Source organism: Oenanthe melanoleuca, chromosome 15, assembly GCF_029582105.1.
Source record: "Oenanthe melanoleuca isolate GR-GAL-2019-014 chromosome 15, OMel1.0, whole genome shotgun sequence".
In the NCBI taxonomy this organism is placed as follows: Eukaryota; Metazoa; Chordata; class Aves; order Passeriformes; family Muscicapidae; genus Oenanthe; species Oenanthe melanoleuca.
In genome coordinates, this window is record NC_079349.1 from 7,289,157 (window position 1) to 7,311,799 (window position 22,643).

General features: G+C 39.9%; 1 protein-coding gene across 1 annotated transcript in view; it reads left to right on the forward strand.

Annotated features, from left to right (window-relative positions):
* Positions 1 to 3,669: 3,669 nt before the first annotated feature.
* GNB1L (G protein subunit beta 1 like) overlaps positions 3,670 to 22,643 on the forward strand; it is a 47,850-nt gene continuing 28,876 nt past the window's right edge. Inside the window, exon 1 of the mRNA XM_056504026.1 lies at positions 3,670 to 3,793. The gene's annotated coding sequence lies outside the window, so the exon portion shown is untranslated. The remainder of the gene's footprint in view (positions 3,794 to 22,643) is intronic.

Consider the following 22,643-nt stretch of genomic DNA (forward strand, 5'->3'; position numbering starts at 1 on the left):
ATGCACCATTAAAGAAGGGAAGAACTTACATTTAAAGCTCAAGACTTGTGTAGCTCTTAAGCCATAAATAATGTTTTCTACAGATTCTAACATTATTAAATCCTTCTAGTTAGCCTCCCTCTTATTTTACAGCTCATCTGATTAGAGAGGACATACTCTTGTTAAACTTGATTTAACTATTCCTGTTTTGCTTTTGCAAGCAGACATGAGAAAACAGGACCTGGCTGTATGCACTGCTGATCATAGCACTTGCCATAGGAATGCAAAAAAAAGCTTGCAGCAAGAGAACTCGTTGGTATGGCAAAAACCTCCAGAGAAGCTCTGCAATTCTTGAGATGCAGCTAATTTTCTAAATATAGGCAAGTCTACAAGTGAAGCTAAAATCTATTTATCTGAGGAGATTAATGCAGTCAAATTACCCTTTTCTGTAGAGGGCTGACAGACACAAATCAATGAAGGGAATACTTTAGTGTGAGAAGATAGTTATGCTCAGGTACTGACTGATTTTGGGCAGCTAGAGGAATTGGGTACTGTGCTTTGCCTCCCCATCTCTGGCTTCTATTGACGCCAGGCTTGGGCTTTGCTGAGCCAGGCATCAGCTTTTTCCCTACAAATGCAGCCAAACCACCTGCTGCAGTCTGCAGAGATCCTGATATTGCAGCAATGAGCTGCACTTCTGCTTGATGAAATTTGCTCCACTCAGACAGTACCTCAGGGGATCACAAGTCAGGCCTTGCCATGTTACAAACCACAGAACTGAGCACATAGAGGAGAAATAGCCCTACCAGAGACAAAGTGACTGAAAAGTGCTGAAAAACCTCATGGTAAACAGCCTAAACAACAAAATTAGTTCCTCCAGTTAGTCCATGGGTCATCAGTGAGGCAAATGCCTCTGCTTCCTGGGCCAGACAGGCCAGTGTTTTAATAGTAGGCATAAATCTATTGCATTTTTCTCCTTGTGACCTAGCATATTCTGTCAGGCCAATGCATGCTCCAGAGAAGGAGTAGAATTTATGTGTACAATAAAACAATAGAGTTTCAGTGATATCAGCTGTTTGACAAACTTTAATATACATTTGCTATAAAACAGGCAGAAATTACCAGAATGTAATAACCAAATAAAATCCATGATCCATTTGCACGACAGATCTTCAATTTACTCACATTCATGTGAAAGAGACACATAAAAATGATATCCATGCTTAAAATCACTTAAAAGCAGTTTGAAAGACCCCACAGTTGCAAGTGATACCTCAGTACTTAGCTAATACTCATGTTTCGATGGCTTTGCCTTCATGATTCTTCCAGTGGTTTCTTTATGTTTTCTGGTATTTTGCCAAACACCTGTGAATCAGCGCACAACAAATATTCCTGCCATTTAATTTAGCCTTGCACAGAAAGGCTATATGAGGCCTGATGCAGACCTAATCCCAAACCTCTAAAGAGGTTTAAGGCACTCTGGTTTCACCTAATCCCGAAACCTAAACCAGAATCATTGAAAACCTCCGTAACACCACAGGAATGGGCAAATAGTGAGTTTCCACTCACTATGAAATTATTAAAAGAACACAGTGTATCTTTTGGATTTGAGACCTAAAGCTTTGCCTAAGGAGCTTGGACTGTCCACAATAAAAGTGTTTATTTTGAAGTTAGGAGGTTGAAAGGTTTATTTGATTAGAGGGCTGATTTCACCCCTCCCACCCAAAAAACAAGGAGTGGTGATCACCCAGAAGAGTGGAAGATAGGAAAAGGGATGAACAAGTAACAAGGGAGGGGCAGCCCAGCAAAGCAGTCAAAGATGAAACCCAGATATCGCTTTAAGCTCAGTGGCGTTCCCTTGTGAGAAAGAGCAAGAGCACAGCCCCTTGAGCACAACTGGACTCTTGGAACCTGAAGTTCCTTACAGCAAACATGTTAGGAAAGAGTTATTTATGATATAATAAACACATTGCTACTGTTCAAAATAGAGGATTTGGTCTTTTGAGATCTCTTACTGATAGGAGTTAACATGTAAAAACGTGCTGTAATGAAACTTTCAATTACAAACTGCATCCAACTGTAATAAATTTGATCTTGCATTAATTCATGTTAAATTAATTGGATTCTGTCATTCCTGAATTCTGGTAACCATCTTATCTTGCCATACAACTCATTATCCTTGCATTGTGAAAGGGGTATTTCATTTTCAAGGCGACTGTAGGGAATATTAACTGTACCATATTCTAATAAGCATTTAGCCCCTAACAAATGAAAGACCTGAAGTATACTGCACATGTGGTTCCATTATACATAGCAATTTAAAGCAATGATCTGCTGCTCTAAATCTCTTAATTCAAATCATTTCAGCAAAACATGCAGGGAAATATGGGACTGTACTTGTGCATTATACAATACAGAATGTATTTATCTGTGCTCATGACATTCCTCCTAATGAGAGGCATAACCTCCTCAGTGCACTGTGTTCTCATAACCACCAAATGCCATTTAAAGCCCTTTAGAGCAAGGATTTAGGAATCAGTGTTCTTACTGATGAGAAAATTGATATGAGTAGAAAAGCAAGCTCCAGATTTACCTTCCCAAACCCACAAAAAAATCTCCATGCCTTTGTTTGCATCATTAGAAGTGGAACAGAACAGCACTCATTTAACAGCACTAGATTTAATTCAGCTTTGAAAGACTCTGGCTCCATAGGCAAAAATGATAGGAAAACTGAAAAGCATGTTTTATGAGGTACTTAGCTGGAATTAAAGTAGGACAGCTTCCTGGAAAACTACATGACACAGTTTTTAACTCCTAGACAGGTGACACAAGCAAATGGTTTATTTGCTTTCCTTGAGCAAGTCTTGGTGTGGCTGGAGAGTACCAGGGCCTGTGGAAGGGGAAAGAGTACATTTCTCTGCAGTGCTGTCATTGTTCAAATCTGCACTGCGCTTCCCACCATCCTGCTGAGGGTGGATGGGTACAGTAGCAGGGTACAATTCCAATCCCACAGCACTTTTGGTCCAACAATACACACGGGGTTATTTAACTGTCGCATGATTTAGTTCAGTTGTGACACATAACCAGAAACTTCCATTGGGAACCATTTCAGGAGGCAACTTTTTTTCTCTAAGGAAAAAAGGCTGTGTTCCACTGAAGAATTGGGACTTTATCCCCCAACAAATCCAAGTTCCCAGTGGCTCCTGGAGAAGACAAATGACTTCAGGAATGCGATAACCCCATGCACAGCAGAGCACCTGATAAATGGATGCTGTGCAAGCAGACGGGGCAAACCATGGCCCACCGCGCACCCCACACATCGGCCTCCCCAAGCAGCTGTGGGGAACAGTCCGAGTCACACACGGACTGGCGGCAGCGGCAGCCCGGCACCAGCGCCCCGACCCAGCCCTTCCCGGCTGGTTCGAGCTCGTGTCTGGCTCCACGGGGCAGTGACACGCTCGGGCTCCCGATCAAGGCCGGGGGCTCCCGGTGAAGGCCGCGTCCTCCCGGTTACGGAGCGTGAGGAAGCGGGCAGGCGCCAAGCCCCTCGCAGGACCCTCGTAGCGCGGCTGCTCCGCCGGTGCTGGAGGCTGCCGAGACCGGCAGCCCCTCACGGAGCCCCCGAGCCGCGCCGCTTTCGGTTTCAGCCCGCCGGGGCCCAGCAGCCGCCGGCACCGATAGCGCGTGCGCGCCTCCCGCCGGCCCCGTGACATCACGCGCGGGGCTCGGCGTTTCTCCGTGTCCGCCTGGTTCCCGCGGGGATCGCCGAATAATCGCTGTCACGCACCCGCCCCGCCGGGCGGAAAGGTGCTCGGTGAGCATGGGGAAGGAGGACGGGGGGAACCCCGCGCTCGGCCTGGGGGGCGGTGGCGGGGCCGGATCGGGCTGGGAGGACTCCGTTGTAACCGGCGCGGCGCCGCCTCACGGGCCGGAGGATGTGACGGCGCTGTGCGCACGCGCGGGGCGTCGCCATGGCAACGGCGCGGTGGAGGCTCGGCCGCCGCATGCGGGGCGCGCGACGGGGGCAATGTCACCCATCGCCCGCGGCGCGCGCCCCTCATAGACCATCACAGACCCGCAGAGATCCGCACGGCCCCTCACAGACCCGCATGGCCTCTCAGCCACTCACGGCTCCAGATTCCCTTCTGGCCCCAAAGCCCCTCACAGCCCCAGAGCCCCTCACGGCCCCTCAGAGCCCCTCGCGGTCTCTTAGAGTTCTGCACGGATCCTCAGAATCCCACACGGCCTCGCGTAACCACTCATGGCCTCTCGGAGCCCCATTGCACGGCCCTGCAGAGTGCCACACAGCCCCACTCTAGCGGGGGTAGGAAGAAGCTCAAGCCTGCACAGTGAGGGAGATGTCGCATCTGTGGCTGATATGAGGCATCTGCTCGAAAAAAGTGATGTTTTGATTAGGGTCTGCATCTCCTTGATGCTCTGCAGCAGTTTGCCTTGACAGTCCATGCAGGAGCTCCTGTGGTGATTCAGTGTGTGTGCCTTGCGTTCAGAATACACGCCATCAGACATCAATATCAGCACCAAACTTAGTGGTAATGGAGCTCATAGTTCTAATGTACTGAATTTTACAACTGCATAATAATACCAGTATTTTTACGACCAATAGAAATAGGTATTTTTAAGGTATTTAACCGACATAGATACTGCTTGAGCAGACGGAGGTAGGGCAGGAACTGCATTGGCTGAGTATTGAACACGGTTCTGTCCAAGGAAGGCACAGCCTCGGGTGGTCTTTCCCCACCATTTGCAAAATAGTAGTCTCAGACCTCAGGAACACCAAGTGCTTTAATACCTCTCAGTTGGAAGCATTTACAAAAGAAAACATGTTCTTGTCAAGTGCAGTACGGTAATTTGAAAAATGCTGTTGTGTTTATCAGCTGGCGAGAGCTCTAGCTCGGATGGCTCGTAGCTGGCTCTGGCGGCTCGCTCGCAGTCGCCCTCTGGCGGCAGCGGGGCCCGCGCGGGGCAAGGCCCGTCACCGGCACTGCGGCCGCCTTGTTCCCGCAGCGCTCGGGACATCTGCGCGCTGACCTCCGACACTGGCCTTCTTCTGCTGTGTTTTTCTCTTCAGTGGTGCTGGTTGTTTGAAATAAGGAGACTGCCTTGTACAATTCCTTAAAATGCCAGTTTAGAGCAGGAAACAATCCCCCTTCCAGATTCAGCAGCTTCATTTTGAAATGAAAAAGTTAAAAAGCAAGCATGGTGTGTGCTCTGGAAAAAACAGACTGCACAAAATGGAAATATGTGTGTAACTTTCTCCTCTGGGAATTGTTTTGAGGAGCATTTTGCCACACTTTTAGTACAATCTCTTTATGACCTCCTTCCGAAGGTCTTTCCAGTAACCCCGAATTTTAGCAGCATTTCTGTGAAGCTTTTAGAGAGGGCTTCATGACTGGGAAATGTCATAAAAAATGTGTCCTAAGTTACAGGAAGTATAAATAATTTTTTTAAATTTTATTTGTGACTAAATTACTAGCTTTTTTAAAAGCTACTGGAGCAACTTCTTGTTTTTTAATGATTCCTATTAATGTTTTTATTGATTTACAGGTAAACTAGTTTTTTCTTGTTTTAAAAATACCCTGTGATCAGCAAGTCTAACTCTGTTTATTCTGGCTTGGATGTGTGATTATCAGTTATAAAGATTCTGCAGATGGAAATTATATTGATGCATGCACTGGAATAGATGCCTGTTTCTAATATCAGATAGATTGTCTGATTTTGGTTAATTGGTGTAGAGACTTATTTTTAAGCACTGGAATTACAATATTGAAACTGTAAGGTATTTAGGGAGCAGATCTGTTGACTAAGTACGTTTACGTCTTTTTCTTAGAAAACATTTTTCTTTAGAAAGAAACTGTGAGTTTCTTTTTGCAAAGAACTGTTGAATTACTGACCTGTATACGTTCTTACATTCTAGAGAGACACATTTTTTGGCTCTCTACCACAAAGTACATCAGGCTGTATTATGCTTTGTGTTTATATAGGCCTTATATTTAATTTGAGTAGTATTTCTCTGCAAACTCAACCATCATGTAACAATGTCTGTTTCACTGAATTAGTAGTAACTGTAAACCAGTCACTGCTAATTAGCTTATATGGGAAATTTATCCCCAAAGATTCTGGTTTTTGAAAATTATATTCTATAAAGCATTGTCTTCAATGGGGAAAAATAGCTACTGTGACTGCTCTTCTGTAATAAATTCTATTGTTGCAGCTGGATTACAGATGCATGTTAGTGCTATTTCTGACTTTGTGAAGACAAACTTGACTAAAAAAAAAAAGGTTAAACTTTGGTTTTTGGACACCCTTTTTGAGTGCAATGGTGATACTTTTCTTTTGTACAAACTTGGAATCTCAACATAGTATTACGTGTTTGTTGTGTTTGTATGTCTTTATAAAGGAAAAAAGGCAAGTCTAGTGGCAGTAGTAGTGTTTTCCTCCCCAGAATATCTGTGTGGATTCATTTATGCTCTCTTTGTAAGAATGCAGTTGGACTGCACTAGAATATACATGGTAGTCCAAATGAAGGATTTCAAATTAGTAGTAGGTTGAAAACTCTTCAGCTGCTGGGGTTTTAGTTTCCAAATTACTGATCTCTGTGGCGCAGTGTAAGTGCTCACAAAACAATGAGAATGAAACAAATCTTCAAAAAAAAAAAGCCTGCACAATTTTTTGCCCAAGCAATCCAGCTTCCTTTTGAGCTCTGTGCTGGCACAGTTGTATCATTCAAAGTGCTTTTTTTTTGTTTTCTTTTCATAAGCAATAAAATAATTTCACAACTGTAATGAATGTACTTCCTATGGTACATTTTAACTATATGCAGCTAATGATGGCATAGCTCGTCATTTCAAAAATTGTCTCATTGGCATTTATGACTTGGTGTAAATGCTCGTATATCATGGGATTATTTGAAAGAATTGAAACTTTGAGAGATGTCAGGTTTGCCGTGTTGAGGAAAGTGACTCATTAAACAAGAGATGCTGGTTAGCAATGGGAGACTTTAGAATACAGGTTACAAATATCAGAGTCAACAGATTTACTTTAAAAAGCTTTGTTACTGGGTGTCATTTTATTCTCCACCAAACTGGAGAATCCAGGCTATATATTGATTCAGAAGCATTTAAAATAGGAATCAGCCTCTTTTGCATCTCAAATGCAAAAGTTCCAGAGGAAGTCACTATTTGTAAATTGATTTACCAGCACAGGTCTTTAGAACTATAACATCATACTGTGAGCGAATTAAGAGTTTTAGGAGAAAAAAAATATTTTAGTCAGCAAATTTTCTTTCTCATGATTTATTTTTAAAGGTCATTAGGTGACCATTACAGTAAAAAAAAAAAAATTTGTTTGTACAGGATAACCTTCCCAGATGAGATGCAACCCTGTCCTAAACCTCTGAGTCTGCAGCCTGAGTTTCCCAGAGCTGCTGGGTGACAGTTGAGTGTGAGGTAAAGCTGAGCAAGAACTATTTGGAAAAGAAACATAGAATAATGTTTAGCTTTTCTTTTTGTTTTAGTTATTCCATAGTTTTTCAGTAGATGCTAAATTTCTTTGATTTAGGGGAGGGAAGGATTTTGCTTTAAAACACCAGATAGGAATCTTAGGAGAGACTTTTCACACTCAGACAGCTGGAGCAGCTGTAGATTCCCCACTGAAATGAAAATGCAACAATTCAAGATTTAGAAAGGCAAAAAGTGTGACCAGAGCATTAAATAGAAGGGCCATATGATACCAAAATTAAGCTCTGTGTTTATTATAAAGAAAATCCTTGTTTTAGAAGGGGAAAAAAATGAACTTGTTCCACCGCTTTCTTTTTTCCTCAGGAGAAAACACAGAATATATCCTAGGTAATAAATCTGTTTTATGGCTCACAGGAGAAAGGGTGGAGAAACTCCCATTATTTTCTTCCCAGAAATTGAAATACACAAGAGCTAACATGGGAGACACTGGGATTTTCATCCAACAAATGCACAGCTGGCTTCTGCTTTTATTATTTTTCTAAGTGTAATAATTTTCATTTGATTAGCTGGTGGCTGACAAAACTATCACTTGTAGAGTGTTTTGTATATTTGGTAGAGTAGGTGTGATGCGAAAAAGATACTGTAATGTGTGCCCAGAAGCATAGCATGACTTGTTCAGTTGATGAGAAATTTCTACTTACCTATTCTTAAAATGCAAGTTTCTGTCATCAACATTTGAGTTTGAATATCAAGAAACAGGAGAATTATATAAAATTTGATTATTATTTTTTCTTAATTCACGTTATAGAATTGTATGATGCTGTGCACATAGAAATAAATTGGTAGGAGTCAGTTGACAGTCCACAGTGCCAGTTTTGCTGTGAGAAAGCAGTGAGACTATTTGAGAGAACTGTCCTAGTCAGTGTTTGGAGGTGGGAAAAGTAGAGCTGCAAAGGAGATTTATCTAGGACTTGGAGTGTACACAGTGAGAGCTGTGGAGAGACCTGTAGACACAATGTAAAAAAAAACAACGGCAGCCACCCACACACCCACTCAGACAATGAGAAAAGTGAGCACAGACATAAAGGTGGGAGAATAGGAGCCATCTAGGAATGAGGTTCCTCAGAGCCATGTCTGAGCAGACCTCTGTAAATCCATGGATTCTTACTTTGAAATCAGGAGAGAAAATGGCCTATGAGAACTCCTCTGTGTGCCTTCTCTAGAATAAATAAAACATATTCAAGAATCCAGTATCCTTTTTTGCATTGACCATTAATACCAGGGACAAAGCAGGCTGGTTTCTCCTATGTTGACTCTCCTGGTGTTTGAAGTGTTAAGCTGTGTTGCTGTCTGTGTGTTCAGAGCAAAGCAATGGTAACACATTCCCTAAGTAAGCAGCAGGGGAAGAAGGCTGCAGTTTTATCCCAGATTGGTAGGTCTGTATTGTCCAAGAGTTTAGTGTGTTTCTTGTTATTTTCAAAAACTCCAAAACAACTTGACATGTTCTGGGGGCAGGAGAGAATGTTGGAGTATCTGCTTCCACTAGAATATTGTGTGATGGCGTCTCTGGTTTTGATTTGTAGTCATTTAAAAATGGTAGATACTCAAAACTATGTAAGATATTTCTAAGTGAAGTTAGTTTGAAGCTACAGGTTCATTGCATAGCCAGACCTCTACCTTTAATGTCCTTTCACACAGTGGCTGCTGGGGAAGGAATGATTTTTTAAGGACTAGTAGAATCACTTGATTGTGTATCTGCATTCTGACCTAGCTCCATTACACTCACTAAATAATTGTTGACAAGTTCGAGCTCTGTAACTAGAGGGTTATGACTTCGTTAAATGCCATGAGTCAATGTATGTTCATGGACAAGGAAAATGACCTTAATGAAAAAATACGAGACTACCGAACTGGCCGTAAATCATCATGGGAGTTCTCTTTTAGTTGTACCTCTCTTAGAGGCTTTATGCTGCTAGGGATCAGAATACTGTGGTGTCTGGGACTGTTTCTTGGGTCATGGAATTGTGTGAACCTGTATTGGGGATGGCTGTTCCAACTGAGTGCTGCCCAGTGCAGAGGCCCAGGTAGCAGTCTCTCCAAAGGACGTAAAATCAGTGTGGCCAGCTTCACTCCTTTTTCCTCTGTTTGCCTTGTTAGAATTTACATCTCTGTCCTGCCAGTATTTAGCTAAATAATGAGCCTGTTTGACCTTCTGAAGCTGTATTTTGAATTCTTGCCCCTGTGTGCCACACTGGTTCTGAGCTGGGTGAACCATATTCCTCTGTTGATTGGAGAGGATGCGTTCCTGACGTGCAACTGGGGATGCTGCTGCTTAGGAAGGGCCCTTGGAGCAGAAGTAGTTGCCCTGGTGGCAACTTTCCTGCAGTGCAGCACCGTGGCTTGGTTTTGCACTCTGATCCCTTGTTCCAGGTGCAGAGGGCTCCTCACTCAACTTGAAGTATGTTGCAGAGAGGGAGAGAGTCCATAGTGCTGTGCCAAAAAAACAAAGTGATAGTGTGAGCAGCAGGGTCTCCAGCCTGCTACAGTTTCACAGCATTTGTGTTCTTTTGCTCTTGGTAACAGTTGGACCTTATCGAACCATGCTCTCAAGTCTGAGAGTAATTTGGAGCATGTGACAGATTGCAAGACTTTTATAATTTAATTTTTTTTCCTAGGAGTGTGTTTAGGCCTCTCTCCTTTCACTTCAACAATTGAGGGTGTTGGTTGCTTCCTCATGTTTGTGTAAGAAAAGCTTTTTATAGTCCGTTTTTCCAGTTGGCGTATGTACTTCCTCCACTGTAGTGTAACACATCATTCTTCCCACTCCCTCCCAGCCTCTGAAGCTAATGGGAGACCTTCAGGGTTATTTTATTTGCAATAAAAATGGAACTGTGAGGTTGGGGATGGTCATTGTTCTTGCCTTAAAATGTGTTCTTGAACAAATTTTGTTCTTGGTAAAAGAGAAGGATGTAAGGAAGCAAGAAGTAATCAGCCATGTTTAGTTTATGGACATTTAGTTTGAACTGGACATCTCTAGCTCAATTTTTATTTAGCTGAAAATCAATCAAGAAAAGCAGAAGTTTGTCAGAAACATGAATGGAAGTGGGCTGCATTTTTTTTTTATTCACAGAATTCTTAATGTAATACCAAATGTGAAGAATTTTTTGCGTATCATCCATCCCAACTTCTGCGTGGTAACAGCTGGAGTGAAGGCAGTCTAAAAGCTCATATCCATCCAGTATTTTGCCCTGTAATGGTGAATCTAGCACACTGACAGCACTTGAGCTTTGCAAATCTGGGGCTATGCTGGAGATCTTTCCTTGATGTAACATCAATTACACCAAAAAGAAAGGAAACTTTCCTGTTGTTGGCTGACAGAGTCCTGTCCCTGGTCAGGACGGTGTGCACTGCATCCTGCTTGAGGACAGTACAGCACCTGGTTTGCCACAGCTTCACTCCTGTTTGCTGGTTGTTTTTATATCCATTTTTCCAGGAGTGTTAGCCCCAGAGTCTAATCAGTAATATTTAATATGGAAGCCCTTTTTCTCTTGTCTGTGACAGATAGATAATTGAGAATATATACTGGGAATGATTATGTTTTGGAACAATTTTTTCAATTTTAAATATTTTTTTAATATAATCTTGCAAGATTTTCCAACACTAATGAACACAGCCTAGGTCCTTCAGCAAAGGGGCATGTGCAGACATGGTCCCTGTGGATTGAACTGCCTCAATGCTTCAGATCTTCACTGGTTTTAGCCTTTATGTATGCCTTTGTTTTTCCCAAGTGTCTAGTTCTAAGGTGACATTGTAACTAACCCAGTCAGGGCAGGAATTCACTCTTTTCCCATATACCAGCTCCACTGTAAGTTTGCAGCAAAATAAATGGATCTGAGAATCCTTGCAACTTAAATCTTAAAGGATGTCTAAGGTCCTGACGGGTAATTCTTAAGCTACTTTTGTATTCTGCAATTTCTCTATGAAAATAATGTTTTAAAGGTATTTGCTTAGCAGCTCCACTGTTAAATAATTGAAATCAGCACTTAGCACTTAATTATAGTGATTTTAAAATCATAAATATTGTAGAGTGCCTGATGGTGTAATTGGGCATTTTTGTAATAAGCCTCTATTTTTTAAAACAAGGGGAAAATCTCTGAAATTCATGCCTTCATGCTTGTGCCCATTAAATGTGGTTATCATTATCTAGTGACGACATTTGTTCTTCCTAACTAGGATTCTCTTCTCTTTCATGCTGATACTATCTCCATGCTAGATTATTCCTGTTCCTAGTAGCACCCCAGGGCAGTAGTGAGAAGTAAATGTGTCCCATGTGGCCACTTTAGACAGCAGATTTGGGTGTGGGGAGATGGGAGAGGAGAGACAATGGGCTGAAGAGACAGTGGGGTCTGTGTGCCCTCACTGTCCCAGAAGCAGGGCAAGCAGAGGGGGAGCAGGGCTATGGCTTTCTGTGCTGTCAGGCTGGTTGGCAGTAATGTGGGAGTGCTGTGGTGGGACAGGGTGCAGTTATTTGTTATGCCATGTGGGAGGAAGGAGCCAGGGAGGAACTGCGACTGAGTCACCCGCTCTTCCTGGAGCGCCTCCTGGGGTGGTGCTGCTACAAGCAGCCCAGTGCAAGACTCAGCCTGAAGGCTTCAGCGAACTGATTGCAAATATTTTGCAGAAGTCTTATTTTCTGGTAATTACTTTAACATGATTCAGTGTTTTCTCTTTTGTCTGATCTTGTTATGAGCCTTCTTGCCTGATCCTTCACCCGCTGTCGTGGGAGCAGGGCAAGCGTTCCCACAGCACGTGTACCAGTCCTGCTTGTCTTTGGCCTCTCAGGTTCACTGGTTGTGAGTAGGTGTTATTCAGTACAGCTGACCAGTGATGTGTCCTTTTGGAAAAATGACTGATCTTGGACCTGTTCCTGTGAAGCCTTTGAAACTAAGTTGTTTCAGATAGTGGGTCAGACCAATTTGTAGAATTGGGGTCCACGTACTGTTTGCCAGTTCATGTTTCTAGTGATTCATGAAATTAGAGCTCCTGTGGAAACCTGGAACCTTGCTTCTGGGGCAAATGTTGTGTATGAACTGAGTCCAAAGCACCCAGTCTTCAACAGATATATGAAGAATGGCTAGGATTTAGGTTCCAGTGGGTCACCAACAGTGTTACTGGAGACTAATAGTAATGGTGAACAGACTCATTCAATTTCCAGTTCTCTAGGGTTTTAGAAATCAGCAGAACCAGCAAAATACCTAAAGCCCGGCCACTGAAACCCAGCCAAGTTCTGTGAAGATTATAATAGTAACTCCAAATAAAGATAAATTGTGCTCTTTAAATGTACAGTTTATTTAAAAACAGTTATTTTGCCAAACCATGAATGTACCCACTAACTAAACCAAGAAATAACCAGGGTTAAGAAACCTAAGATTATAAGGCTTAGAAAAAACCTTTCTGATATATTTAATGCTTTTGTTTAACCATGTGATTTATATTTAATCCTAGTTAGACTAATTAATGCATACATATCATTATAGCAGACCAAACACTTCTCATAAGCAACTCACTGGTTTATGTTATCACATTTGTTCAATGAGGGTGGAGGGAGAGGTGTAGAGTATAACTCACTTGCATAATCTTTTGCAAGTAGTAGAAAAAATCTGTTTCACAATATAACTACAAGAAATACATGGGTGCTCATAATTCATATTATCCCATAAAATTTAGAAGAGCAAATGCAGGTAATTTATGTGTAAAACCTCATCCATGAAGAATTTATTGCCATAGTAGGTATAATATACTTTGGCACAGACTTCTTCCGTGAAACTAGTACTTGCAGATGTGAGAAAGGAGCATACTTTGCAGGTTAAACTGTCATCTGGTTTTGTACAAAACACATATAATGAAGACTTTTCTCTTTCGAGGGAGCTGAAGCCAGTTGGTAAGTTAATGTGCCATGGCTGTCGATAATGTGTTTGAACATCTTCACTGTGCAAGCAATCTCTTTAAAATCAGTGGTAGTTTAGTGGTGCTACCTTTGTATATGTATTGATGTTTGTAAATATTTTGAACTTTAGAGGGAACTGAGGAAACTGCAGAAGTGCATTCCTACAAAACATTTTCATTTGCAGTATCTAAAAATGAGTTAGGTGCTTTGCATAGGTAGTTTACTAACCATGTTGTGAAGCCCAGATCTTATTCTTCTTGTGAGGACTGCATTGGGACCTGAGACCTCATCTTTCTCTCTGCACTTGAGCAAAACTGCCAGGTAAAGGCCCTGGGATAAATCCATCTCGTTGCCAATTTGACTTGGGCATGTGGTGGCTGAAGTGAGGCCAAGGCAAGGCTGTGGTTATGTTGTAGTGCTGTTGTGCACAGTCTTAAGGGGGAGATGTCAGCACTGTTCTGCTCAGTGCTTGGGTGGCTCATGCAGCTGGAACAAAGATATATTTCCTTTTGTTCCTGCTGCTGGACTCTAATTTTTGCTTTCTTTTGAGATTACATTGTGCACATATGCTTTTATAGTTGCTGCCTCTCCTTGAACCAAATGCTTTTACTTCCATGGAAGTTAATGACATTAAATGAAAATCAAGGCAACCCATTGCCACTCCAAGATTTCTGCATCATACAAAGTAAACTAAAGATAGGGAAGGATTTGTTGTCCCATAAAATATGCCTTTTAAATACATGTAGCTGTGAATGGAGAGAAGCAGCTCCTAGCATGATATATGAGGGATTTTGGCCCACATCAGGCATATAGCTATAAAAATGGAGTAGAGCTCTCAAGCATTGATGTAGAGCAGATAGGACCTTTAAAATTCTTCCCTGAATGGTACACAGTGGTGTTGGGAAGCAGTCTGCTAGGCTTGGATTGTAAAAGAACATTATCAATTCCTCTGGGATTTTAACTGTTAACTCCAGGAAGTCTAGGTGTTTCAGGAAGTGTTATTCAAATATGCTATTTCTTCCGGATGTAGATCCTTGGACAGTACACTTACACTTAGCCTTTTCTCTGTTGGATTGCTCTGCAGGAGAAATCCCAAACTATTGAGAACAAAGATAACTTCCTGTGCCAGGTGTATTAGCTGGAATTATCTCTGCTGTAGAAAGAAATAACTTTTCTCTTGAAAGTGACATGGGATTTTGGACGTAGGGTGAAGATTTATCTCATCAAGGATCTCACTCTGTTACTAAAAAAAGCTCGGTGGACTCATATCAGAAGTACTGTGTTCAGTTCTACTTTTCCAGATGGATTTATTGGAGTTACAGATGGTGCAGAAAAAAACTGAAACAATTTGGGGAAATGGAACAACTGTCATGTGAGGAGAGATTGAAAAGTCTGGTACTCTTCAGTTTAGATAAAGACAGGTATTTATTGTTGAAATTTACAAAATCGTGAAAGTGATGAAAAAGCCAGATGTGAAATTGTTGCCCTTCAAATCTGCAATGTAAGAGCTAGAGGGCACTCAGTGAAGGTAGTATGAGATCAGGTTTAAAGCAAAGAAAATAAAATAGTCCTTCATTTTCTGGAACTCCAGGTAGCGAATTTTTTTGCCATGGTAGGTAACAAAGGCAAGGGTATCAGCAGATTCAGAAGAGATCAGACAATTTCATAGGCAGAAAGAGAACTGCAAATGGACAGTGAAGTTGTGTGCCCTGTAACATCATTGTGCATGGGGGGCAGGAGGAAGGGACCACAAAAGCAGCCAGACTTCTATCTTTTTCCTAAACTGTATCTCTAAATAGCATGCCACTGGTGGAAGTCAGGTACTAGGCCTGTCATCTGACCTTGCAAGGCATTTTTTTCTGCCATACAGTCCCACATCATGTTCTGCTTTGAAAGGGTTTTATTGTTTGTGCATTGAATTCTCATAAGAATAATCAAGAAAAAAATGGTAGCATGTTAATACTCCATTGTCAATATCTGAAATATTAATGTGTTTTAAAGTCTGATCCACTGATAGTCAAATGCCTGCCTGTTACTGTGCATGTCACTAACATGGCATTTGTTTGGAAAATGTACAACTTGGGAAATTAATTTTAAGTTTGTGTGTTTATTTTTCTTGGCAGTGAGTTTTGGTTATCTCAGAAGGGAAAAGCTATCCAGGTGCAGTGAAGCTGTGTGGTGCCGTGAGTGCTCTGGCAGGAAGGTATGCAGGATAAGTGTGCAGGGAGCTGGATCAGAGTGGTTTTTTCATGCTCCAGTATTGTGTGCTACTGAGATCTCTTTGTGCTAGTTCCGAGTAGGCCAGGTTGGGCCAATGAATCAATAGGGACTTAATCAACATCCACAATCACATGATGACCCAATCACATCCACAGATCAGGGACCCAGAATTTGGGTCATGGTCCCTATTCCAAGCACTGGGCTCTAATGACACGTCAAAGCTGGGATGGCATCCCTGCAGTTTGGAGCATCCTCCCCAAACTCCCAGTTCCATGCCTGCCCAGCTCCCACGTACGCTTCAGGCTACTGCTTCTTGCATAGCAGCTCACTCTTTTGTTACATCTGTAGCATTTGGAGTAGACCTGCAAAGAAATAGGAAAAATAAATCACTATTTCGCTTAAACATAAGACACAGAAAAGTTCTTTAATTATGTTTGGGTGGAGGTTTCTTGTAAAAGATACTGTCTTCTGTATGCTTTTTTTTCCCCTTGGTAACATTAAGCGTATTAACAAAAACATTATTTGCTTTAATCAAACAATATGGGCTTTGTTCATATGGAGACTTTTGAATAATATGTTTAGCTCCTGTACTCTGGGCACAGGCTTTTAACAGGGATACTTACATGAGCCATAAACTGTATGAGTGCAGTTCAGGTCGGTTCATTGTGTCTGTAGAAACTGGTAGTGCTCTGCTGTTGATGAGAAATCCACCATAAACAAATCCTCACTCGTCGTTTCAGGTGTGTGACTGGGAAACATGTTTGGCTTTTAATCGAAAGAAACTGAGTGTTTGGTTCTTAGGAATATCTTTTTTCTTGTTTCAATGAAGTAAATGTAAACGCAGATAAAGAGCTTAAAGCAGTTTGACTAAAGCCTCACCTAATTGAGCTTTGGTTCTGTGAGAATTTGGATGTCATCATCCTTTTGTTTTCCACTTTTCTGGGGAAGTGCTTCAGCTAAATAAACAAAATAAACCTTTTAAATCTTCACACTTAAATACATTTGTGAATATTTTTAGTTACTGTTTACTCCTTGCAAATTTATCTTGGTCGGAAAACATGGTTCAGACAAATTGTTTTCCTAACAAAGATTTGACCTTCATCTTTATACACAGTTTCACTATTCTTCCTATCAGCATTTGGTTCAAAGGAGCACTTCGAAGCACGCGGGCGAAAACCAGTTCCATTGTGTAAAATAGAAATGTGTGTTTTATATCACAGGAGTTTAGAGAACAATGCAAAGGTCAATTGTGTTGCTTGCTCTTCTGTCACATGATGTGGGTGTGTATATGAATGCATCCCTGGAATTCCACTGTGGGATCTGCATCTTTGAAGCTGATGCTAAAATTACTGCCGAGGCTCTTCCAAAGGCGGATACTGATAGAAGATTCAATGAAATCGAAGGTCGCCAGTCTGGTAGGTGTTGAAAGATACCTGGCTATGATACTATTTCTGATTTAATAATGCGAATGGGAGGCTAGCCCTTTGTAATAATTAGGACTAATTACTGAAGAGGTGTTGACAGATGGGCTAAGAGGAAACAAACTGCCTTTATCCAGTGGCTTAGAGTCAGATTACTAGTCTTGTGTTATCTGTTTCTCAGAAAGTAGAAGCTTCAATCATTCACTAAGTCTTCAAAGGGGAAAGGGATCCTAACAATATACAGGGTTTAGGATGAAGCTATGAAATAAGTCTTTGACTCAAAATGGCTAAATTAATCTCCTTTCCATAAATTATCATACTTTTAAAGTTTGAGTTACAGATGGATAATCTGATTGTAGTACTGAAAAATATGTGGAATCAGTATTGATGACTGTCCTGTCACTGCTTCTGCTCATGGATTAGTGATTGATTCCTTGCTGTTATTTATATTAATATGAATTCTTTGATTCCTTCTTGTGCCGTACTTGCTATCCAGCTAACACAGAGACAAGATAAAGTAGTAAGTACTCTTTCATTCAGTGTTTGGTTTATGCAGATGTCATATCTGATCAACAAGCAGAAAATACATCTGCTGAAGTTAATTACAGTTATTTACCTTTTTAAGAGACAAGATCATGCATATTCCAGGAAGAAAACAATATATTACAATACAATTGCATTTACTGAGAATGATGTAGGATTTCCTTAAAGAGGATTTCTTCTCTCCTTTTGAATGTGGTGTCCATCCAGCACATCTGCATGAAGTAGATACAATTGTCCAATGTGAATGGAATTAACAAAGACATTCAGGGATTAATGCTTTGTCACCAGAATGAGCACTTAGTGTGACTTACTTAAGGAAAATGATTTAAAAGTCTAGCCACGCTCCATCTTCTCAAATGACTTATAAGTGCTTTTCTTCCCACTCTCCACCATATATAGAACCTGGTTTTCTTAGAAACATGATAAATGTGGTTGCATTCGATAGCACTTATAAGCAGAGGTAGCTTTCAATTATTTATTTACTTTTAAGAAAAGGGTCCATTTAATTAATGTTTAAATATTTATAACAGTTTTATTGTGCTGTAAAATCGGTTATACTTTGATCTAGATTTTCTACTTTGAGATAATAGAGTTGGTAAAAGTTTTCCTAATGAATTTGGTCAGAACATGACATAATCTGATTATCTGATGAAAGATTGACACTTCAGTTCCTGCCAGTATAAAAGCACAGTACAATGGGGGCTGTTGAGCACAAATTCAAAGGCCGGGAGTTCAAGTTCAGGTACGGAAGAATTGTTCGAAGTTTCAAATTAATGCAGTGAAACAGTGTTGCATTTTTCACTGCATTTTTGGTCAGGAGTAATTTGTAGTGCATGAGTGGAGTGAAGCTTGAAGTTAAATGTGTGAACTGCGACTCCAGTCTGTAACTGTGTGTTAATTTCCCTCCATTCACTAAATAGTAGTTAGTGTTACTTGTTAAAACACAGAGCAACTAACTGGCCAGAGCATGACAGACACAGGAAACAATACGAGAAACTGGGAATTAAGCATCATCAGTATCCAACCTGTTGAATGTGGAACCAGTTTTTTATTAATAGCTCTCACATTTTAACAATCTGACTGTTTAATATGTGAGCAAATGCTCATATGCTTGGAGATGAATATGTTTAATTAATGCATCCTACATACTTATGTAAAATAGATGTAGATTTATGGGATCAAACTGGCATGAAAGTACAGTAATATCTAAAGTGTAAGCTTAGCCTAAACTATTAAATAAACATTAATTATTTCATTTGATATTCAGGTAATATTTGCTTTGTAAATGTCATTCCTGTTTGCAGTGGAGTTATAGTGATCCCTATTAGAGTTCTTGCACTAAGTTGCTTTCCAAGAACTTGGCTTATCCAAATACTTACACTGTATGGAATAAGAATCCTAGTAGACGAATAACGCATACTGGTAATAATGAAGTTTGAATTTTGGGGGATATTTTATAACATAAAAATGCTTAACAGTTTGTCATTTTTAGTCATATATTTAAAGTGGTGTACATAACACTCAGTCTTTACTTTCTTCTAAATGCTGAAGGGGTTCTTGGAGAAAGTAAAGTGTTAAGAACCAAATGTGATGGTATTTACTGAAATGCAGTTTGTTTCTGACCTTGAGAAGATTTTTTTCTGACCTGAATAAGGATTTAAAGCTTTAATCTAATGGATCAATACAGACTGTCCACATTGCTTTGTTTCTTAAAATACCACATGGCATGTGAATCTCTGTGTCCCTGGGAAGGGACTGTCTGCCTGGAGTCAGTGAGCAGAGTCCTAATCCCAGTTCTGTCCCTGCCACAGCTTCTCCATCTCCAGAGAAGGACGTCTCAGAGATGTGTTGTAGTTTACACAGAAGCAGAAAGCTCCCAAGGAGAAAGTGCTTTATGAAATACTGGTGTAATGAACGGACCCTGCAAACCCTGACTCGTTTGAGCAGTCTCACTAATATCATCTGGTAGTTTGGACAGGCATAGATCAGTTCCAAAATTTGGATTTCAAAATACAAACTGGTCACAAATAGGAATTGCCCTTGGTTATTTAATATTCCTTCTACATTTATGTCAATTTATCTTGTTTGCTATTTGCAGTTTTAAAGTATATTTTTAAACTGCTATGAAACAAATGACAATATAAACATGGGAGTAGGAAATAGGTACAATATATATAAATACATCTCCCACCATATGCTGGTGAAGTACATAGCCTGTTCAGCTAATTGCAGTGTCTTTTTTCTTCTTTGAATGAATATGTATTTTGTGAATGTATTTTGTACTTGTTTTTTTAATTCTATGAAATGTAAACTGTGTCATTAAAGTAAAAGAAATACTTTGGGAAGCACTGTCAGAGCTCAGCTTGCAGTGTAGTGTAATTTAATTGCCTACCTCTGCACAGCATCTCTCCCATGGTGATGTGTACACAGTATGGGGGTATTTCATAAGCAGAAGGAAGCATGCAGCCAGGAACACAAGCTGAAGTTTAAAAAGTACATGAAAAGTAGATTGCTTCATTGTGTCTTCATAAAGTGTCACTTCTCACTATCTCCTCCCACAAAATGAGCAAGAACTGCCAACTTAGGGACATTCACATTAAAAAAAATTTAAATAAATAAATTTAAAACTTCTAACTGTAAATAACAGTCATTTTTACTTCAGGTATGACCAAAGCAAAATAAAATACAACATTACTAACTCCATGTGTAATAAAATTGATTATATTTCTTTTATCAGAGTTTAGTCCAAATATAATATTTACAGAGTAATAAAATAATGTATATCCTTTTTTAAAAATTGAATCAAAGATCACTTGATGAAAATTTAAAATGCAGTGGCTTTTAAACTTAGGAAGATACTGAATTAATTTAATTTTAAAACTGGTGTGAAAATGGAATTTGGTTACTTTCTCCCTTATTGTTGACTGTATCAAGCCAGATCCTGAGCAGACCTTAATGTTCATGGAAACAGCTCCATTTCTAGCAGCTCTGGACATGGTCCTAGACATCAGGATTAATGATAAGTCATTAATAAGCAGCGTATTTTAGAAGTATAAATTCATTTACCATTGGTTCTATTTTATTATGCAATATCATGTCACATATACTTTTCCTTAATTCTGAAAACTTTTGTTATATTTCACACTTCGAAGAAGAAAGTATAGAAGACAAAATGTCATCTGATTTGTACTGTGTTTCATGTTCCTATGCCCTGTGGGAGGAAAGGAAAAGTAATAGAACAGGCAAATAAATAAACATGGTGTTGAAACTGGCATGACAGTTTCTGCTCTTGCACAAAGGAACTGCAATCAATTTATTGTCTTCATTGGTCAAGTGCCAGAATAACAGTATAATATTATACAAGAGTAGATTAATTAAAGTGTAATTAGAATGGAATAAATTAAACAATCATAGAAGTTTGTCATGGGAAAAATATGTGTTTAGAATTAATTAGTTTTCAAATAAAGTGATATTTTAATTGCTCAGAGTTGCAGAATCCTTAATTGCAGATATATAATTCTGGCCTAAATAATCTCAGTTGCTTTAACAACTTGATATATTTCTTTTCTGTCAATTCTTTTTAATAGTTTGTTACCAAACAAGATTATTGCAGGAATGTCTACAAAAATGTCTGGAAGATGTTTAATTAAGCCCATGCTATCTGAGGACATTATTAGCTCTTGGAACCAAAAGATTTGTGGCTGATGCTGCGCTATGCAGCACCCCTAATTAAGGAGGATGGGCAGACAGAGCCCTGTGGCTGACAGATTGCTATGCATGGCTGAACTGCAGGCTACTCAAAACAGTCTTTTGATGGTCCTTGGCTCATCAGTTTTCTGCTAGATTCCAATGACTTGTCACATGTACAAACTTAAATTCATTCTAGGTCTACTGTTATGGTGAAGAGAGACTTATATAAATTCCCCTTTTAACTTATTTTGTGTATATATAAATACATATTCATATTCTTCAGGTTTTCAAAGTGATTAATCATTTGTTGTCTTTTGTGTCCCCAATAATTTTATGCAGAGTGTGTTGTAGAGCTGAACTCCTGTAGGCTTTTATACGTTCTTTCTCCAAACAAGGCTAGCTGTAGCTTCATCATTGCAGTTTTCCAAGCAATTAATGGTTTCAGAAAGTAAAACAGATGGGTGTCTTTTCCTTCATCTGCAAATTGAACCTGTTTATGAAACACTAAAATTTCATCTGTTTCAGCTGTATTTCATGCTGTATTTTAGGTTTCTTTATTAAAAGCTAGTGCAATAACATGAGAGGCAGGGGCTCTCATGTTTTCAGACCACATGTTTTTGGCATAAATGTATCCATGATATTTGCCTGTCTCCAAAATGTTTACTTCAGTAAGATTTGCAATGCCCAAAATGTTTAATTGTACTAAGAAAGGTCAACCAGCTGATAGCTGAAGGCTCATATGTCAGAATGAAAGACTGAAAAAAAATTATCAGTCTGACACAGGGGGATATTAGAATGATTAATGTTTTTGTTAATTTATGGCTTTTACATATTGATTAATAGCTTTTTGTTCCAGTGACCAAAATGTGTAAGTGGCAATGAGATCCATATGCTAACTCAGTGTCTTTCAAATGATTATAATCATTCGTAGTTTTGTTCCCATGCTGAAGCTATGTTTTCATTTAGAAAGTAATTGTTGTACAGTGACTTTTTTAAAAATTGCAGATGGAAGTATTTGAAATTGAATCTCAAGACGCAAGCCTGAGTTACAGTATTCTTGAAGGTCACACACTATATTAACATTTATATACATTTTTCTTTTGAACCTCCTTACTTAAAATCTTAATGTATTGTGGTTTAGCCTTTTTCAGGTAAGGAATGCTTACAGACAAAAGAGGAGGTAATGCTGGGAGGAGCCATTATCTGAGTGGAAATCATTAAAAATATGTTGCGTTGCATGACGGTTATTAGTCATTTTCTCCTGTGCTCCCGTAAGATTTCTTGGCATATCACCAGTTGCTGATAAGCAATTTTGTTTGCTATCTGTCCATTGACTAATACAATTAAAATGTGGAAACCTCCATC